The sequence below is a fragment of the Stigmatopora nigra genome, chromosome 5 (assembly GCF_051989575.1).
Source record: "Stigmatopora nigra isolate UIUO_SnigA chromosome 5, RoL_Snig_1.1, whole genome shotgun sequence".
Taxonomy (NCBI): domain Eukaryota; kingdom Metazoa; phylum Chordata; class Actinopteri; order Syngnathiformes; family Syngnathidae; genus Stigmatopora; species Stigmatopora nigra.
This window is the reverse complement of record NC_135512.1, coordinates 9738080-9758534: the sequence shown is the minus strand read 5'-3', so window position 1 is coordinate 9758534 and position 20455 is coordinate 9738080. Positions and strand designations below refer to the sequence as shown.

The 20455-nt window shown below is 36.6% G+C and overlaps 1 protein-coding gene across 5 annotated transcripts in view; it reads left to right on the top strand.

The window, feature by feature from the left end:
- mfsd8l1 (major facilitator superfamily domain containing 8-like 1) overlaps positions 1-20455 on the top strand; it is a 74372-nt gene that overhangs the window by 37124 nt on the left and 16793 nt on the right. The window lies entirely within an intron of this gene.

Sequence of the window (20455 nt, the reverse complement as noted above, 5' to 3'; positions counted from 1 at the left end):
TAACCTTCTTCTGCAAAAAGGATTTCACCCAGATGAGGCTTTTTTTTTTTAAAACGTAAATTAAAACTTTTTGTGTGAGGGTGTCAAGGGGCATGTTGATTATTGGAGTGGTCTGCATTGTTACAGCAGGAGTCATGCACTGTTTTGCAGCCTGTTCTGAGTCTTCACACTTGTTCTCATTCATAATGAAAAAGGTAGTCTTGCAATATTAATAGCTCTCCAAGCCTTGGGCACTGGTTTTATTTAAGGATTCAGTAGAAGAGGACAATAGAGGTGACATAATATCTCTGCAAGATTGTGCAAGTGTATACGGAACTACTTTTTCAGTCATGTCCCAAAAAAAAATACATAAATCAGTTGCATTATTTTCTACAAGTAAAACCGGTTAAACTTGCAGTCATATCGAGTTAGTGTAAAAAAAATGGACCAATTACAGTATGACAGATTTGTCTCAAAATCAGAACAGTTGTGTAAAACAAACAAACCAACAAAAGAATCAACCTCTTAAAAAAACCCTACTGTTTCGATGAAACAGCAGCTCTCTAATCTCCCACATTTATCTTCAATTGAAGAGATCATCAACCAAGATGATTCCGGACATACCACATCTTCAACAAGCCGCAATCTCTCCAAATTCCATTTGTCTACTAGCCTAATGCATTTGATTTTAATCACTCTATCATTAAAGTCTAATGACATGGATGCTAATTTTACACTACTTTTGTTTAATTATCTGACTGTCCAGACTCATTTGACTTGGCCGATTCCGTCGTGAGAGAGTTACTTTGGAAGAAAGAGTAGATAGGCTATGAAGGCTGATGCTTTATGCCTCTGAACATTACAATGTCTCACTATTGAGGATGCATTGGTAAACCTGTGGAACCTGTAGCTTACTCTCAATGCAGATAATCAATGCTTCAACCACAATTCTCCTGTGGTTAACTGGTAGTCTGTCTGAGGTGCTTGGTTAGGCTCCTACCCCAACTAGTGCTTTATGAACAAAACATCTTTAATAATGAACTTTAGTGCTCCTAAAAGGCAGGGTTGTTTGTTCTAGATTTTATGGAATCTGTCTACAGGAGTCAGTTGAAGCAAACCTTGCACACATGATTTTGAGATTACAAGAATCTTACCTCATATGATGTGAACAGTCCTCAATGAGCGAAAATGAATGATTTGATAAGGAATTAGAAAACAGGTATAGTCTAGAATTCACCTGACCCAAATAGAAGCCAATGCTGTATTATTATTATTTTTTTATTACATAGACATCAAGATTGAGTGACAACCTATCCGGTTGCTTAGTTGCCAGGGACCAATGGGAAGTGGCAGTCCATAGGCTAGGAACTGATAGTGGAACGGAGTAGCTGTGGCAGCGTTAATGGTAAGTGAGAGGTAATTAGAGAGAGAACGACTCATGCACAACTCTCCATCCGGCAAACAGAAAGAAGAGCAGGCCTCCCTGCCGCCTCATTCATCATCATCTGCTTAGCAGGCGGCTCGGATACAGGATGAACAGAACACCCCCCACTATCCTTCCCCTCCTTTTATTGTCTTCTAAAGGTCCAAAGATCCCATGAACACGTTTTGCTCATTTCTAAAACTGTCTTCTGTTTGAATGTCCTAATATGTTCTTGCACTCTTGTCATCTTTGTGCCTGTCAAACATCGTTTCTTATTGTTTCCTGTCTCAAAATTACCATTATAGCTGGTTGAACAACCCTCTTCAATTTCCTCTCAATGTATTGCTGTCACATTCTTTGATTTATTATATTTTACAAGTGGTATAACTCGACTAAGAACAAGAGCCTGGGAAGCAAGTGAGCAAACAGTAATAATTTGTTCCAAACTCTGACAGAGAAAAGTGGAACAAAAAGACAAAGAAAATGAAACTGACGAGCAAGACATGGACATAACTCCAGGGTATGATATGCAAACAGTAGCAGCAAGAAATTTGTAGAACTCTTGACTGGTGGCACTAACAGAAGAAACAGACATCATATGCAGCAAGGTACCTGATATTTAACCACAAGTACTTTTCATACTTCACCTCTAAATTTGTCCAAAGATTATGCATTGTAAAGTACATTTATCAAATTATCTTATATAGATGAGTCTGGCCGTGGAGTTATTAATTGTGGGATATGTGTATCGTGTGAATGTTGAATAGTCTTAGTAGCACAGACTACAATAATGACCACTGGAGATATACCTGACTCAGTCCATTATTTTATATTTTTGTATCAGTTTAATCAGGCATTTGAAAAATTACCTGATCAGTTTTAATGTTGAGTCAATTTTATCTACTTGGCTGAACATAATTTTCCGCTAAAAACCCCCAGGAAGTATTGTGTGTCCATTTTCTGCAAAAAAAAGAGAAATTATAAAGAAATTACAGCTGCTTTACTTTTAAATTTGTGACGCCTCTTTCAACATTCACCGGAACACATAAATAAAGCGATTAGGTTGTGGAAATTTTACAAAACTCACAAGGGACGTAATGCACATATGGCTCTCACATCGAGTCTTAAGGTATCATTGCCTAAGAACGGCAGCCTTTTTCAATCAAGCAGAATCTGATAACATATTTATTTAAAGAAGAGGCTGACATCATAGCAGCAATGTAATAGAATACGAGTACTTTTTTCTTAACCCTGGTACTCATTTTATTTTCGGACTAAATGCTTGTAGGATTCCCGTCCCAGTAGAGGTAAGAGGCCTTATATTTCTGTCAAATTTAGTAACTTATTTCATTTTTCAAAACAACAAATTATAGTTTACCCCAAAATATGAAACGGGTGATTACAAATGTATTGTGGCATGTAGTATTTATGTTCTTTTAAACAGTAGTACCAATGCAACAAATTTGTCTTTCTCTACAGATTTGATCTAACCTTACCTTGAAATACACTTATAATTTGCTATCTTGTGTAGTAGTGTGTACTATGTGTTAGCAATCCTGCTGAAAATTGGGTATTATACACCAAGATACCCTCAACATCTCACACCCAGATGACTTTTACACACTGTCTTGATGCTAAGGTGTTTGGCCCCATCTCTGATAAACCTGTGTAATCCTGACTCTTCTGTGTGTTTAAGATGGTGTGTTTGTGCACTGGTTGTCACACAATGCCCCACCTCTTGATAGACCCTGTCGGTATAGCCACATAGCACTTAAGCAGTATTTGAAACAAGTCTGTAGCTGTGAGCTAGTGATAAAAAAACATGGATTTTAGAGTCGATATTGTTTGAAATATACCATAAAATGAACTCTTGGTCCACTGATCCCTTAAATTTTCTAGGAAAGCTGAAAGGCAAGCAAGGTTTTATTTTGTGAAGAGCAAAAATTGTGTCAAAGGAATGGAAATGGCTGCTCATGATATTCACTCAGGGGCTTTATTAAGGCATCCATGTGTATTTTAAGAGGATTCATAATGCACACCTCTCCATATAAGGCAGGTGAGTTGAATTTTAGTTTGGAAATGACATACCTGTCAACCTCGAACCATTTGTGATCTTACCAAATTTTGTTTTCGCCCTTACATATATGTATAAATACATGGAAAATCTTACCACTTTACTTTTTTGTAAAAAATCACGAACAACAAGTAGACATAAACATGAAAGTAAACATAAACAAGGGAACAGGAAACGGAAATCACATGGTGAAAGTGTTACAAAACGAAATGTTTATCATGATCTTTTTTTTTTAGCCAATCAGAGGCGCCGGTACATATATCACTTGGCAGACATGCGTTTCCGGGAAGAAACAATGGCGGATGGTGAAAAATGGCTAGAAAGTGCCTTAATTTATTTTTTTTTCTCAAAATCACCGTTTAGCGTACCATTTTCATGTGTACAGCGTACCAATATAAAAATGGGCTTTCAGTTGTACCAATTACGGCGAGAACGTACCAGTTGACAGGTATGAAATGACAAGAAGCAATTCCTCATGGTTGCTATCTGATCATAGCCCTGTCGGGATGGAGGGTGAACTATCTAGGTGGTGCTTGTTTCCTTCTAGAAGATAAGAAAACATTGACCCCAAAGGGCAAGAAAGTGTAGGAAAAAAGGAAATTGGAAAAGGGGTGGGTGGGTTGTACACCAAAGTATCTAAAATTGTCCTCTTTTTGCTTACTAGACTACACAGCTTGGTTGGTATCATTTTAATGTGATGTTAAATGTGGTATTTTGTGCAATTAATTGCTTGTTTCTGAGGAAGAAAAAAAAGAAATGTGTGTAGTAATAGTTTTTCCCACTCTTTCAAATGACCATGTACTTTTATTTTTCCCCTAGTGTGCTGATTTAAGGGTAAATAGTTTAGTCAAGAGAATCTCAATTATTTACACAAGGAAGAGAAATCATGACTCACTTACTCCAAAATGGACAGTCCATGGTCATTATGTGGCTTCAAATTGGAAAACCATCCCTCTTTAAACATTGAGCTCATGCGACTGACTATACAAAAGAAATCATGAATTTGACAAAACTTTATGTATTTAATTTAGAGTACATCAAAGTAAATTAAGGAGAAATAGTAATGTATGGATTCTGTTTGTTTTCTTTGAACTCCCTGGAGGTAATCGACCTGTCGCTGTTGTAATAGTGATGAATCTTTTGTGGCTTCACAAAACAAGATGGGTGGGAGGTGGCCTCCCAATATGGTCGTAAGTGGTTTGTGTATTGTGGAAGTGGGTTTAAATCAAAGCAGGGTACCACAAAGATTATCACTGCGGTACAGATGTGCAAATCACAGGGTAGAAACTAGAGGAGCTTGTCCTTAGACAACATAAATACCAAATTGCATGTAGTTGTATCTTCTTCAGTTCAGTGTCTATGTGAGACCTTTTTTTTAATGTTCATGTGGTACCAATCAGAATCGCTCCTATCACTACATTTAATTACTCTCTCCTGTTTCAGTAGCTGCTGTATAATACATTCCCATCACAATTATTCTTTTTTGGCAACATAACTATTCATTGAGGCCTTTGTTTGATATTCAAGAAAAGCCTGGCTCCTACTCGAGAGTTCCATCTCCATTCTTTCACACACGTTTTAGCCAAGAGCTCTCAATATTTTGATTTAAAAAGTTTATTTATATATATATATATATATATATATATATATATATATATATATATATATATATATATATATATATATATATATATATATATATATATATATATATATATATATATATATATATATATATATATATATATATATATATATATATATATATATATATATATATATATATATATATATATATATATATATATATATATATATATATATATATATATATATATATATATATATATATATATATATATATATATATATATATACATACATATATATATATATATATATATATATATATATATATATATATATATATATATATATATATATATATATATATATATATATATATATATATATATATATATATATATATATATATATATATATATATATATATATATATATATATATATATATATATATATATATATATATATATATATATACATACATATATATAAATAATCACTAAATAATATTAGATAAGAAACTGGTCAACATAATAAATAAGTAGCATAAGTAGTAGTAAAAAGTCTTGATTAGGTTCTAGGTGCAGAACTCTAGTTCAGTATGGTGACAGCTCCTGTATTTATTGTTTATTGTATGTATATTGAAGTCATTTTCACTAGTAAACATATATATGGTAAATCCGTGTCACCGAGTGGATTTTGCAGGTTTCTTCATTCCTGCGTGGATTTTGTCTAGGTGTGCCAGCTTCCTCCCACAAACCAAAAAACATGGTAAGCTAAATTTACACTCCAAATTGTTCTAGAAATAAAAATTAGCTTGAATGATTGTTCATTTTGCTGTGATTACTATGATGTCCTCCATTTTGCAATTGGCTACCAACCCATTCAGGGTGTACACTGGGTACTGGCCCTAACGACCTTTGTGAGGATAAGCGGCTCAGAAGATTAATGAATGAAGGAAGAGTGTTTACTATATCACAGTCAGACTAACATATGTACTTTTCCTCATTATTTCACAACAGTCACATAGCAAGATGTATGCACATGTTTGACCCTCCGCCACTGGCTACATATAATTTTTGCTTCATTAAACCCACTGTCATGCTCTGACCCAGAACAGATGCAGTTGACCTATATACAGCCAACTGTTAGTGAGCAGCCACTAGCCATAAAAGCAATGTGGTTCTTTGGCTTTCTTGATTCTCTTGCTATCTCTCCATACCTGTTCCTGTTCCTTTCATTATACTTCACACTTTGGACTCTGAACTACTGCTTACCCCCCACATTTGTCTTTGTGGCTCTGCTGATGGTGACGAGCTTTGGGAGATGACCTTTCTGGCAGCCGGTGGACTGTCAAGTCTGATTACAATTTAGTGTTCTTGTGTTGGTGTACACAGACTCTGGAGTTTGTTGATTGTGACATCACCTGGCATATATCCAAGACTGTAGTGTGACTATAGGTCAAGAAGACTGAAGTTTTACACTTAAATCATTATAATTAAGATAGCATTACTACAAAGGTTTCTGATTAAAATAGATCTGTATTTCAAAGCAAAGGGCAGAATGTTTCTAAAACAAATAGGCCTTGGGAAAAGTGTGACAACAGCATACATTGAAGTACCAATAATAAAATGGAGAAACTCTGGCTAAATAGGCATCTGTTACCACAATGGATTTTCACATAATTATATTCTAAATAAAACAACAACACATGTTGTGGGTGGCACTTGAGAATTAGTTGCAGGTCCTGCCAAATATTTTTTAAAAAGCGAGACTTATAGTATGGTGAATACAGTAAAAGTTATTTTTTTTAAGTCTACAAAATGAAGTTTTATATGATAACGAAACACGTTTTATTGTGTGTACTTTTTCTTGGTGTGGATTCACTTGTGCAGCTAATTGACAAGAACTAGTCAAGCACAACTGAAAGTAAAATTCCTGCAAAGCATGGTCAAGATTTGGTAGACTACACTTGGTTTCAGTGACAACTCAGATTCACTCAACACAAAGGCTTTAACTGATGCTGTTAATTAGGCTTGACTAACAAAATATACAGAAAATGGAAATTAAATGCAAGCTGTCGTAGAAGCGGGACACAATGCCGAATCACAGGTGCATTGGCCGCTGTTTCGTGAACTGCATGCCTGAGGTAGAAGCAGGTATTTTGGGAATTTTTTGGACCTGTATATTGAGTATGTAGAACATTCGACCGTGACCTGCCTTTGAAAATAGAATCTTGGTGCTCACTCTGAGTAATTGGCCTCTGGGGCTACATACAAACCCGAAGAAAGGTAAAGAAAGGGCTTGTCAAAAATCCAGCCAAAAGACAGTAAAGAAATAATAGACAGGCAGCCGTAGGACTTTTAACTTTCTTTTAGCTTGGCTGGTCACTGCAGGTAACAATCTCATCACATCTCCTAGTTTTCAGATCTCCTCTTTCACTCACAAACATTGAGGAAAAAAATATTCACGTTGCATAAAGAAAGAAGAAGCAGAGGTCCAAATGAGGATGCAAATAAGAAAATCTCTGAAAATTATGTTTACATTTGAGTCAGCATATTTACAATGCCAATCATGTTGATTTGGGGAAAATACTAAAATAAAAACAAATCCCCACAAACAGAGATGGATGTAACGATTAATCAGTAAGCTCAGCATATAACCAGGTTATGACTCCAGACCCACATTAAGCATGCAACTCCACATGCTTGCACTGCAGCCAGACTCGCTTTCTTGCAGCAGCGTGATCTCCGTGTTTTTTTGTTGCTCATCACATCTGATCATAGCTAGGCTCATGTGTTCTGTGTATTAATATAGTATGTAGTGAGATACATAAGGAAGGAACTGTAAGCATTGGAATGCTTACCTTTTTTCCTCTGGACTCTTTTAAAAAGGAATTTTGACTCCAGATTAATAGCCGTTTAATATTGCTTTACGCATGCAGGGTCCATTGGATGTTTTTTTAATAACAATTTGCTGCTGGATCTTCAGGGTGCCAGATAAACTTTCAGAAGAGGAATCCCAAAATTCAAGTGTAATTTCGCTGTCTATTAAACTTGGTTCCACAAGAGAACTGCTGTATCAGGTGGAACATTGCTCCGACTAAATGCATTTGTAGCAATTTCTCTTATCTGCACAGTTATCCCAGTAGCAATGTTAAGCCTTTGCCTAATTCCAGAGTTGCAATGTTAGCATTGAGATGTTTTTGGAGGCTCTACTGACAGACACTGGCAGGTCTGGGCTTTTCTCCCTCGGGAAGGCTTCACTGTCAAGGGTAGCTTACCTCTGCAGGCAGGGGTGACTCAAGTGAGAGACATGTGGGTGAAAAGAAGACAAGGAGGAGGATGAGGAGGAGCAGGTTGTTTAAGAATGCCACTCAGGTTTTCAATTGGCGGGAGGAGGTGCCTCTTGGGGATGACAGAGTGTCTCGACGATTTGGCGAGAAGGCCAACCAAAATGTAGGGATGAAATCGTTTCTGTGGAGGATGCAGGTGATGGATGGCAGTTGTTAGTCTCAGTAATTGTGTTCAGGTAATTGACCCTGCCCCCACTTCTTTTGTGGCTCTTCTCTGGGTGAGCCAAACACTCCATCTTTCTTTTACTTCTGTTGCATAGAGGGTGGGGGTAAGGGCCATCCGCAAAGAGAGCCCAGTGCAATTACAACCTTGGCACTATTTCTTTTTTAGACTATTTAGTCTTTTGCCTTAGCAGTTCAAACAAATACAAACAAACAAAAATATGTTTTCTTGGTGAATAAAATATTGTCACGCTAGTGCATTTTATTCCCTAATACATGTTTTCTTGTTTTTATCTTGCAACATTTGATGTAAATTTGTTTGTACATCTTCCAATGATAAGTAATGACCTCTTTTTCTGTCACCTAAAAATGTGTCTAAAATCAGATATGCTTGTGAGGAGAAATGTAGTGCTATTAACTGCACCATTAGCTATTTTTGTTTCATGGGAAACAAATTAAATTAGTCAATTTCCCCCCAATGTAGAAACAAGCTTGATTGATTGCAATACATTAAAGTGAAAAACAAAACAAAGACGACTGTGATAACAACCTGGTCTTAAATGGTTAAATAATGACAAGTAACTCGCTTTGACATTCCTAATTATGGTAATTGCTGCTTGAAAATTTCTGTTTGTTGCAGCTGTGCTTGCTCATAACGTGCCAATAATATGACTTCAATCTAAAAAAAATTGCAAAAGTACATACAGTGTGTCTTTAATACATTCTAAACTCTCACAAGTCATCTGCAGACACCCTTTGCTTTTAGAATGACGAAAGTTTTGGGGGAACAATTTCAGAGGCATACACTCTAAAAACGTTAGTATTTAGTGTTAGAGATTGGCCTTTAACAGCCAAATAAAGTCAGCGGTTTGTTTTTTTGCCACCTGAACATTTAATTACCGCATTTAAATTAGAATACCATTAAAAGTTAGTTGTGAAATAATGATCACGTCTCTAGAACAGCAGGTCCCCAACTTCAGTGAATAAAATCAACCACCATGTGACTAGTGACTAAAAATGGGTTGAAACTGAGAATGAGATTATAATTCTCATCTCCATGCATCAACAGATTATTGCAGCATTCATCACGGATCCAGGACTCTGCGCTAATAATTGTGTGGCTCTATCTCGATCTACAACCTTTGATTTACACTGAGTTCTGTAGGAGGGTGACAAGTTCATTTTGTAAGTCAGGGGGAGGAAAGTAGTTAACTCCTAAAGTGCTTCCAATTTAAAATGCATTAAACTGTGGATGATGTAGAAAATAACCCCAAATTGCTTAGATAAAGAAATAAACGACTCCATTTAGAATTATTTTGAAATGGTGGGGATCAATTAGTGCTAGTTATAAAAATATTTAGTATAATAGCATTTGAGTATCAGAATAAAAATTCTATCAAGAACATACACATTTTTATAATATACCATAATTGTGGCACTATGGGACCTGTAACATGTATCTGTTCACTTTGAAGTACAATTACAGCATATAAAGATAATTTATTGACTACAGAATTGCTAATTAAAGACTAATGTATCCCAATGCTTGTGACTCTAATACCTCCTCAATTCTTTTTCACCAAAACAGATTCTGTTTAGGGACTACATCATTGCATGAAATAATATAAATATTAATAATTGCTGACTTGAAAGCCTGTAAACCTTTAGCATTTACAACACAGCAGGCCATCCATTGTGTAATAGGGGTTCAGAAACCCAAAAATCTGAAATTATTCAGACAAAGTTGAATCAATAGTTTGTCCAGAATGTATTTTTATACTTTAATTTATTCAGGAATGTTGAAATTAGTGTGATTTAACCCTGAAGCAAATTTGTTATACTGGATGGAAAAAAAGGAGGCTTCATTTGGAGTAGAAACAGATCAGGGCGTTTAAGCTTATTGTGACATCATCTTATTTTGACATGATCAGTCTTGAGCTGCTGACAGAGGATGCCTCTAATCTGGGACACCATCTTAAATGCCCTGAAGCTCATTGAAGTCATTGAAAATGAGCTGCCTGCTTTTTATTTAGGTCAATCGTGACTTTACAATACACTAAATATCTTGTTGAGAAAGTTTTCAATACAGAGTTATCACTTATTTAGTGAGGATCTCTCTATGCTCAGAGCCTCTTCAATTGACCAAAGGTGACATTGGAAGAGGCAGGGTATCCTAGTTGAAGTTGATCAATGGCAGCTCAAGTTGATCAGTTTACGTATTCGTTTTCTCATGAAAAATAATTAAATTGGTTGAATTAATCGAGGTAAAAAGGTTTAGTTATCCTAATCTATTTGGGCATAACCGCTTGTTTTTTCCTGGCTTTGTCTTATTGGTGTGAGTCAGTACTGTGTAGTAGGCACGCACAAATAAATATGTACACAAACACATGGATTACCTGCTTGGATACAGAGGGATTTATGGAAAAACAAAGTGCCGTTTCAAATATATGAACAACTAGGCTGAGTATCTTCTTCTTTTTGTGTTTTTTTGGGCAAGATTTTCTGTAACGAATCCGAATTGATCAAATCTTGAATTCTAAAGACTTCTAATGACTGAGATTCCATTTGAGACAGTTTATTTACAACATGTCAAATCTGTATAAATACTGCAATCTTCACTACAAGTATAGGAACTTGTGTGGTCAAAAAAAGTGGTTTAAAATCAAAAGCACTGATTTCCCTAAGCTCGACGACATCTTGACAACACGCCACAACAAGGCAAAGAGCCATACGGTTAGGGCCTTGGCAGCCTTACCGAGCACAGCTTAACCCTGCCTGCTAAAGCATTATCAGGACCAACACATTGATGGAGCACTATAACTGACACAGTTGACAGTGCCAGACATGGCCTTGCCCCTGCCAGACAGATGCAGCACCTTCTTTTAAGCATTAATGAGAGTTAAAGGGACACATGAGCACAGTGAACAATACATTGAGTGGGTTTTAGGTCGTGTGGGTGTGAGTGTTCAATTTAATCAAAAGTTGAGAAATTTTATTCATGACTTTTCTGAGATGGAAAGCCATAGTTGGAAAATCTGTGGTGACTCACTGCAACTGCATAATCTCTCTTGTGCTCCTTCAGTGTGGGTCACTTGAAACAGCATGGTGACCATCTTTGTTTTATGCTATATCTTATCCAATCAAGGAGGCAGGTTGCCAGTCAATCAATCACAGGGCACAAGTAGATGAACAATGGGTAATGCTCACATTCATATATTACAACATTTTGGGGTAAATCTTCATCACATCCTGTTTATTTTGTTGGGCCTCAGTCAATGGGATTGTCATGTCTGTCAGTGTGTTCAGTTGTTCTTTCTCTCAGGGCTATGGGACCTGTGATGAATTAGGATGACAGTTTTTAAGGATACTTGTCACCATTAGCTAATGTCAGACTATTGCCTTACTTACCGTTGGGTGTGTCCCACTTTTCTTGAAGTTCTCACGCTTTGTTCCTTATTTTTATCCTTTTGCATTTTTGTGTCCTTAGTTTACTTGCCGACTCTGTCCATCTGTTTTTTGTTTTGTTTTGGTACTAGTGTTTTTTGGCTTGCTCAATTTGTTCAACAAATATCTACTGTACACTTTATTGGCTGCTTCTGAGTCTGTCTTGGGAATCTACTTCAGCGGCCTGCTGATCTACAACAGGGACTAAATGTGGAAAAACAAAAATTGTGTGTGTGTGAGGGGGGGGGGGATTGTATGATTTTATAGTCAATAAGAGTGAGAGTTGGATTGTTTTGGTTATAACTCAATGGGAATAACTTTCAAATGGCAATGGAATTTTAAGTGGGTCCAAGTTTAAATTCATGGAGGTGAAAGTAGAATTATGGGAATTGCCATGTACTGTTCTATACCATTCTATTCAAGCGAGACATTGTATTCTTGAACAGTACTTTCCTCTTTACCCTCTTTTTAAAGTCACAAAATTTGTGGGAATATGTCAGAAATTTACTTTACCCTTAATCAGAACACAACACCTTTTAGAATAGCTGATATTATACTCTGTGTGCAACAATTACACAGAGCATTCAAAAAGCTCAGCATGTTTCACCATCCATTCAGTTTTCCCTCGTTTGTTATTATTAGTATTTGAATTGCATTGGACTGTGGTGCCTGTGAATTGGAAATGGCTGCAAAGCTGAGGCCATTTCAGTTCCAGTACTTTAGCCAGCGTTCTGCCTCAGTGAGCTGGGCTGATTGGGATGCAGTGGGGTTTCTCCATTTCTCCCCTTCTTGGTTTCTCCTTGTGCGCCTCATTCTGTCTGGCCTGAAAGACATTGTGATGAAAAGACAAGAGCTTGGGGCCTGAGATAGGGCAAAAATAGGGACACACATATATTTTACATTTCATAGTTGTTGTTTTTTTTGACAGAGACAATATCACATTAAATTAAATACAAAATTCCAGGATTGCATTGCAAAAGATTACTACAAAGAATTATATCTTGTATAAACTATAGTGCATCTCTTTCAGTATATAGTGCAATAACTACTCTAAAAAAGAATAGTAAATTCCATGGCCAAGCTTCTTTGTAATAAATGGGAAATTATAGTATGAAAAAGCAATCACCATTCAAATCTGAAAATCCCATTTTCTGTTTTCACTGATCAATTGCCATTCTGCTTACTAGACTATTATTGAAATTGGTTGGAGAGTTGCACTGATCTTGTAGCAATTTTCAAGATACCCTTCTTCAGTTTATATGTAGGACACTTTACTACACACTTGTCTGAAGTCAGTGAGGCATACAAAGATTAACTACAAATTTTTCTGTTTGCGGTATGTGTAAATCTGGGCTGCCTGTGAATCAGAATGAGCAAAATACCATCGGAGCATGTCCAGGATTACCATTATCTCCATGGCAACTGCGTCCTCCACCTCCTTCTTTCCTAGTCTTTACCCACTGCTCGGGTAATTGTGGCACTCGCTCTGGTACGGATACTCATTCATTTTTGCGGCAAAAATCTTTCATTCATTTTCCGAACCGCTTATACTCACAAGGGCAGTGGGGGTGCATGACCCTATGAGCACCAGGCGGGGGAACCCTGAACCGGTGGTCATCCAATCGCAGGGCAAAGGAGACGGACAACAATTCATGCATACACCCATTCCCTAAGGTTAAGTTGGAGTGCTCAAATAAGATAGCATGCATGCCAGAGTACCGGAGTAAACCTACACAACATGCAAACTCCACACAGAAGTTTAAGGCTGACGCGCTTTTTTTTAAATAGACAACAAGAGACGTTACAAGTACTTTGGAAGCATTGAGAGGCACGTTTAATTAAAAACCTGCAGGCAAAGAGTCAGTTTAAATACAACCTAATGCATGCCTTCTAAGTGCCTGCTTAATTATCCTCAGATTACACATAAACAGCACGTTATCATCTACCCCACTCAACTGGCATGGCCCCAAACCACAGCCGATTTGCTTTGTCCCAAAGCTCGATAATAATACAATTTGTCTGTCTATGTATGTGTGGGAAAAGGAGAGAAAACAAAGATATATTTTTCCTCACAATGGAAACAAAACATGTATAGTTACAATTACTGTACAAAACTATCTATTTTAGAGTAAAAATAAGAGAGAAGAAACTCATTACACTTTTCATACTCAACAGATCCAAAAGCAAATCGAACTTCCTCACAAAACCCCTAGAATCTTGTTTTACTCCATCTCTTGAGTACTTGTTGGCACACCAAAACCTATGTGACCTTAAGAAGTATTGGGAGGGAAGAAGGAATTTTGAAATCACCTCAGTGAATGCTTTGATATAAGAGGATCAGACATGCAAGACTGGAATCAGCCCTTAACTGTTCCAAAAGAGAATAAAGGACGACTTATCATTTAATCCCTCCATGGTCAGTACAAGGAGCAAGAGGATAGAAGAAGCATGTGTTTGTGCAAAAAATAAAGGATGGAGGGTCACTGGGAATTTTTGTCAGACAAAGGCTTGTGGATCAAGAGGATGCGTCTTTTATCAAGTAACATGGGAGAGGAAAGGAATGATGCAAATTGAGGGATTTCAAAAGGCTATCAGTGACATGCTCTTCTATTTGTTAGATTATCACCGAGATCAATGAATAAGATTGATGCATGTTCAGAGACTCATCAAAATCTAATGTGTGGTTAGTGCACTTGGAAAGCATAACTACTTTTCATCTCCCTTTGTCTACGTTCCAAACGAGCCAGATTGAGACCATGAGGTTAACCTAAACACACCCACTTAGAATTATCATCACAGCCTTCAGTTGAATAGCCAAATGAGAATGCCATTTTTTTTGTGTAGCTGTATTGCAAAGAATCTTTTTTTCTTTCTTTCTTTAACAGTTGACTAGCACTGGACAATTCTTTGCCATGGACCCTCAGATATGTACTGATTTTTTTCACAACACCATCACTGCAAAAATGTGCCTCCTGGTGAAATCTTAAGTGACTAGTGGCATAAGCAATAAATATATTAATCACACTAAAGGTTTTATAAAACCACATTAAAGATACTTTGTCCTTTCTAGCAAGGTAATGAGCAACTGGGCTTTTTTTCTACTCAGCTGTTTCTAATTCAGTTGTTTTGTATCGTGTGAAGAAAGATTGAAACCTAGGATATTTTTTAAATCTCTGGATTCCATGAATATGGTGTAGTTGGTGTTTATTTCTTGTGTATTCTGCCCCAAAACTGCTCCGTGCAAATTTGTCATATCTATTATCCAAAATATTTTCATTGCACCCTTCTACCACATCTATTTCTTCCTTATCATTTGTGCTATCCTAACATCTACAGAACTGAAAGAATGAGTGGGATTTTATGACAAATGGGTGCTATCTAATAAACCCCATACATTTTCAGGTATAGTGGGCTACTGGACTGTTGTGTAGTTACATTGGTCCCTTATTGTTCCGCTGTTGACTATAAATAGTTTTTTCATGTTTCATAGGGTGCCTTTTAAAGATTATATTCTTGAGATCAATATGAATTACTTTTGTCATTGGGGACATGACCCTATTTTATGTCCTGTTTGACTATGGTTTGAACTATGAGCAGTCTCATGATCTGGCTCCAGGCACTGGTCTGGTTTCAATCTAATAATATAAATCACAACACAATACCTTTCTCATATAATTCTTACTTCTATTCGTGACTGAAATATCGACTTCACTTAATGGTAAAGCACATGATGCACAACATGTCAAAGATGTAGAGGGAAAATGGTTGTTGACACTTGTGATTGGATTAACCCTATGCATGAAGAGTACAACACCAATAGTGAAAGAAATCAGGCAAGATCACCGTCCCTTTGCGTGGCAGTTAGTTTTTTTTTTTATTCAAAGGGAGTGGAAGTCGTGGATTGAATTACTCTGATTTGGAAGATTGCACAGACTGACGTGCCAAGATAAAGAATAGACATGCTGTGTTTAATGTAACTCTAGCCATTTGCCAGTTTCCAGGCTAATTAGTAGGATTAGAGAGGCAGCTGTTCATAGCTTGTTAGGATACCAAGTTACACCTGAAACCCAGGTAGTGGTAGGGTTTTCAGTGTAGCATGAAATTGCTACACTAAACACTTTTGTGTTCTCAGGAAACATTCATGCCTGCGCTCAGGAGCAATCTCTTATGTCTTATGACGGTCTTTACACCTCTCTGCTTAAAACATTGGCTAGTATTGGTTTACTTGCACACTTATTAGTGGTTCATTTAGGATAAAAGCAGATATTTTACTGACCCCTTTGAATAAATAACACAACAGTTGTTATCGCACAAAAGTAGGATAAGAACATGCAGTGCTTTTTGGAATGAATAGGTTGCATCAATCCGTGGTGCCCAAAAATTATGTGGAGGTGGCGTCGGTGCACAAACGACACCAACAACTGCAAAAAAAAAAAATAAGTTCCAAGCATAATAGCAATTATTTGTTATTTATATTGTAGCAAATTTTCTCATTTCAATTAGGAGGGCGAGATTGAAAACATTATTCCTTTTTACTCTGATGGACCGGCACTAGGTAACTCGCGAACCGGTACTTGGGGACCAATGCCTTAGACTACACACACTGTCATAGAAGTAAATTTTACCATGGCCTAATGGATGAACGTTAATAGTCTGAAGAGCAAAGCACATTCGTTTCAAACCACTACAAATGCAATTGAGAAGGAAGAAGTTGATTAAGTGGGGGCATGTGAGTTAGTGTGCCGTAACCAGAGGCCTGTTGCTGCTCCAATAAGTGCAACGAGAGTGAATGTAGAACTCAGCACTGGCATTTTGCTAATCCCGTTTTATAATGTACTTTTTCCTCCCCCATCTTTCAATTATCATTATCATGAAATGAACTAAAGCTCAAGAAGCTCCACGTGCTGCAAAGTTTTATCCAATTACCCGCTCTAAAGCTTTGTATTTTTCATCTTTTTTTATAGGGGAATTTTGATGTTCTTGCAATGTCATTGGAACTTCATTTTCCCCATACTTTATTATACTGAAGTAAAAGAGACACTTGAATATGTTAACAAACTAAAAACTGACAAAATGAATCAAACAATCATCCAAAATGTAATTTAATGTTTTCTTTCACCAAAAACACGGTGAAGGGATTTTTTTTGCTGTTGATTGTTTTATTAGCAGGCTAATGTAAAGAACCGACAGTATGATTGTCATGATCTTAAGGGCAAAAGGCCAACAGATAAAATTATCTTAATGAAAGTTATTTCACTGTGTATTTTACCAGATTCAGCAGTTGGCAATGGAGGTTGACATCAGGGAAAGGTGCATGAAGTTAGAATAAAGGAGTGTGAAAACTGTAAAGCAACTCTCCAGAAAGGATGTTGGTTTGATGCCATTCTGAAGGAAAGCAGAGTATCCTCTTTTGAAAAAGTTATTATTTTTCCATGCAGTTTCAAGATGATCACACCACAGACAAGGTATTGTCCATCTAGTTTGCACATTATTATTTATACTTCAGTTAGGGTTGTGAACTCCCTGGAAAAAAGGAAACCTCATTGCTCAAGCCAGCTGGCCTGAAAGCCATCTCCCTTTAGTTCCTTTTTTTCTTTTTCTTTATTTCTTTTGGACGCTATTTTTGAGTTTCGTCATAATACGGGCCAAAGCCCATCCCTTGTAAGATCAATATGGGATGGATGCTTTTGTTTCTGAAGACGACACGATTCCGTTTGTTTAAGCAATGGTTGGTAACCCAAACCTCACTCCTTCGAAATGTCAACTCTGCAGCTCAAATATTCACGCCCTGGGTACAACTGATCCTTGCTGTCTGGTACTTGTTGTCTCACAAGCCACTGATCATGCTGCTGTCAGAAATATTTCTTGCTGTGGTTTAGCTTTTGACAGACATCTAAAAGTGATAACGATATAGCTTTCTTTGCAACAGATTTTACATATTATTTGAGGTGACAAATCTTCCCATCTTGCGTTGGTCTTTTATGGGGAGGGCTTCCTCCTGTAAATCTCAGTCAGTTTGAACAGGATTTTTATCCAGAAGGAAAGGTTTCAATAACAGTTTGGAGGCATATGTAACAGTTTGAATTGCATTGAGAAGATGCAATGAACAGCTTATGTGTCAATGATTGACACCTTTCACAGTCATCACAAGTGGATTAAAACGAACAGATTAATTCAATTTTTTTCTTTCCCATATGTGCACCTGCTAAGTCTTACATTAATGCCACAGTTAATAAGATTCCCTGATGGAGTAACATACGATAAAATGTGACAACTCATAGCTGGGTTCACAAGGCCTGCAATTAAAGAGATAAAATCAACTCCCCGGGGAGCCAAAGAGACCTAAATTGTCTTTTCACTCATTAACAAGCAGTTCTAGCCCCCCATATCTTGCTAGCAAAAAGGTGACAAGGGTCTAAAAGATATCTGGCAAAAGAAGCTGTCAAATCACTGACCCAGGATGCATCAGCTATCAATTACTGTATGCATCTATAGAAGTGCTGTCTTATTGTTTAATGGGTCTTCATCAAATATGGATAGAAGCCTACTGGCAATTACTTAAGGGGACAGCTAGTCAGTTCGCTGTCTGTACCCAGAGGCAACGAGAAACAACTCAAAGAGAGGAAAGAGTGTTCACTCCGTTCTTCAGCTTTCTCCATTTCAACCTCCCACCATGTCTGCATCGATCTAATCAGCATGGTTGCCTCCTGACAGGAAATCAATTTAGGTCTTTCTAATAAAGCACTTCTCATTTTTAAGTTGCACCCCTACACCACCTCAGAAACAGCTCTCCTTATTTCATGTTGTGGAGACTCAAATTCCTCCTCAATATCAATATGGTGTGGATGTGTCTCCTATTCCAAAACACCAGTCTGTATGTGTGTGTGTGTGTGTGTGTGTGTGTGTGTGTGTGTGTGTGTGTGTGTGTGTATGTTATCTAAGAGAACTCTCCCGGCTGTAGTCGGACTTCTTTCAGTTTGCAAGTCGTTGAGTGGGCAGGTTGGCTCCAATGGTTCTCTCAGCAATCATTATTTTCTGCTGAAGCCACTTTTTGTCCTTTATCTCCCAGTACTGTGTATCATGTGTTGCTTAACAGCAGTCATGGAAAAATGCAGTGTGAAGCTACAACAGTAAATATGGTAGCACAGTTACAGATATATGCGAAATTGCCAAAATCATTGGCAAAATTCCACTAGGGTGATAGCTATTCCAATACCTGCAATACTTTGTGTTTTGTGAGGGAGCAGTTGAAAAACTTGTTTACGTCTGGAGCATTGTTGCACATTTTAAATTGGCTTTACCATCCTTTTTTTATTTTGTCTCACTGATCCTTGTCTTGTTTTTCAGTTTCACTGTCTTTCTTTTTTAATGTTTCCCCAAGTGTGCGTCATCATCCCTTTCTCACCCTTCTTAACCTCATATGTTTTTCAGGCACGTTGACAGTTCATTGCGCTTCACAGGCCTCGTTCCAGTGGTCATAAACATAGTCTTGCTTACTCCCGTGGGTGATCAAAGTTTTTCCTGACTTTGCCTTTATGCCTCATGTCTGCCTGAATTCCTGACTGCCAACCTATGTACCGAGCACTGCCTGGTGAACATTCATTTATTCATCTTATCCGCTTATCCATCCAAGGGCTGCGGGGGCTTGGTGAACAATAAAGGCTTTGTGTCCTAACCCAATTTCTATGTCCGAGAAATTATGCCCACGTTGAAACCTTGCTTAAAAACCTGATATTTATATTTTGCCGTGTGAGAATAAAGTTATTTTTATATATATATATATATATATATATATATATATATATATATATATATATATATATATATATATATATATATATATATATATATATATATATATATATATATATATATATATATATATATATATATATATATATATATATATATATATATATATATATATATATATATATATATATATATATATATATATATATATATATATATATATATATATATGTATATATATGTATATATATATATATATATGTATATATATATATATATATATATGTATATATATATATATATATATATTGCCAAATACCTGCATCTCTTGTTTCGTTATAAAAGTGCAGATATAATAAAAATAATTTCCAAAGATAGCCTTGATCGAGCAAAAAAAAAAGATTGCTTCCTTAAAAAATACGTACTATAGATCTTCTACTATTGTTGAGCTTACATAAAGGTAGGCCAAGAAAATGTTTCTGAATGCAGACCCTGATTAACTACTTATTGGCAAGTACTGAACTGGGGGAGTCTGGCAAGCTTTTATCCATAGCTAGGGTTTTGTATGAAAGAAATAGACGATAAAGCAAACATTTCACAGAGCCAAATCTCTGTATGCTGTGGGCCTCACCCATGTGTATCAAAAAAGTCACATGTGAAGGAGAGCTGAGAGTGCAAAC